The sequence below is a fragment of the Danio aesculapii genome, chromosome 9, assembly GCF_903798145.1.
Source record: "Danio aesculapii chromosome 9, fDanAes4.1, whole genome shotgun sequence".
Classification (NCBI taxonomy): Eukaryota; Metazoa; Chordata; class Actinopteri; order Cypriniformes; family Danionidae; genus Danio; species Danio aesculapii.
Genome location: NC_079443.1, coordinates 2726626 through 2729299, shown reverse-complemented (window position 1 = coordinate 2729299; position 2674 = coordinate 2726626).

Below are 2674 nucleotides of genomic sequence, written 5' to 3'. Positions count from 1 at the left end.
CCCCACCCCTGCGCCATCTGAAATCCTCCCCCAACCCGTTCACCAGTCGCCCCCTTCACACCAAGCTCCATTCATCTTACTTACACCCGCTCTGTCACATTTGGCACCCTCTGAATTAAGAGAGATCAGTGCTTCACCACCCCGGGCCGCTTGCACTCCAGCCCCCACACGCGTCCCCGACAAATATGAGCACCGTTCGACCTTGACCTCCAGCTAAAGCCCATTCGGAGGAGTCAAACGCACAGGGGCGCAGCGGGGGAACGGCCTGCCCTTCTCTTAATGTGCTTTTACATTTGATTAGCAGCCTTGTAGAAGCTCGCTGTGAACATGGAGAGCATGCAGAACATCTGTTAGCCGTGCTGATCTCAGATCTGTGTCCTCAGACTGGATTAGACTTCACTCTGTGGACATTTCTCAGATCATTTTCATTACTGCTTTGCTCTTCTGTCAACATAAACACGCATCAGAGAGCCGGTCTGTCAACATGGAGACTTTAGAGCTTTGTAAACATGCATGTTAGTGGGTATTAAAGAGTATTTAACTAGGGAACATTTGGACTTATGCGAAATATTATATAATGATTTGTGTTATACAATGAATGCAATGGAGGATTCTCAGAACTTTGTACCTTTTATTTACATTTTACTTTATTTATTATTTATTAATTAGTAATAGTTATTATCTATCTATCTATCTATCTATCTATCTATCTATCTATCTATCTATCTATCTATCTATCTATCTATCTATCTATCTATCTATCTATGAATACAGATGAAGTCAGAATTATTAGCCCCCCTGTTTATTTTTCCCCCAATTTCTGTTTAATGGGGAGATTTTTTCAACACATTTCTAAATAGTTTTAATAACTCATCTCTAATAACTGATTTAGTTTATCTTTGTCATGATGACAGTACAGAATATTTGACTAGATATATTAAAGCTTAAAGTGACATTTAAATGCTTAACTAGGTTAATTAGGTTAACTAGGCAGGTTAGGGTAATTAGGCAAGTTATTGTATAATGATGGTTTGTTCTGTAGACCATCGAAAAAATATCTAGCTTAAAGGGGCTAATAATATTGACCCTAAAATGGTTTTTAAAAAATTAAAAACTGCTTTTATTCTAGCCAAAATAAAACAAATAAGACTTTCTCCAGAAGAAAAAATATTATCAGACATACTGTGAAAATTTCCTTGCTCTGTTAAACATCATTTGGGAAATATTTAAAAAAAGGAAATAAAAAGACAAAGGGGTTAATAATTCTGACTTCAACTGTGTGTGTATGTATATATATATATGTATGTATATATGTATGTATGTATATATGTATATGTATATAAATATATATATATATATAAATATATATGTATATATGTATATGTATATAAATATATATATATATATATAAATATATATGTATATATGTATATGTATATAAATATATATATATATATAAATATATATGTATATATGTATATGTATATAAATGTATATAAATGTATATATATATATATAAATATAAATATATATATATATACACACACATACATAAATAACGCTATTTCATTCATTCATTTTCTTTTTTTTGGCTTAGTCCCTTTATTAATCAGGGGTCACCACAGTGGAATGAACCACCAACTTACATTCACACACATACACTACGGACAATTTAGCTTATTAAATTCCCTTATTGCAGAAAGTAAACACAGAAATGCCAACTGACCCAGCCGGGGATCAAACCAGCGACCTTCTTGCTTGACCTTCGATTGTGCTACCCAGCGCGCCACTGTGACGCCTATATCATTCATTCATTCATTTTCTTTTCGCCTTAGTGTCTTTATTAACCTGGGGTCACCACAGCGGAATGAACCGCCAACTTATCCAGCATGTTTTACACAGTGGATGCCCTTCCAGCTGCAACCCATCTCTGGGAAATACCCATACACACTCATTCACACACATACACTACGGACAATTTAGCCTACACAATTCCCCTATACCACATGTCTTTGGACTGTGGGTGAAACTGGAGCACCCGGAGGAAACCCGCACGAACACAGGGAGAACATGCAAACTCCACACAGAAATGCCAACTGACCCAGCCGAGGCTCGAACCAGCGACCTTCTTGCTGTGAGGCGACAGCACTACCTACTGCGCTGCCACGTCTATATAATACTATTTAATATTATTAAATAATAATAATTAATAATAATAATATAAATTACTTTGCATGACCTTACTTATTAATGGACAAAACATAATGAAAACAGTGTAATAAAATAAAATGTTATAATAATACAACAATAAATATAATACAACAAGGCATTTATTATGTTAATAATGGTATTAATATTTAATAATATATTCATTTATCTCTTATAATGCATTTACTGGGTAATCCTCAGAAAGCTGTGATTTTTATTAATTAATCAGAAAAACAACTTGACGTCCCACATTTTAATAGGTAGCATATTGTAAAAGTTCAACAGAAAACTGATTTACAGTATTAGTATTTAGTATTTAACATTGATTTAAAAGCAATTAAAAAAATAAAAGTGCAAATGAGTTACTACATTTGTTATGAATACTAATACTAATCTTAATATTTCCCTTTACATCGAAATAATTGCATTATAATATTATTAGTAAAAAGTAAAGGACAAACCAGAT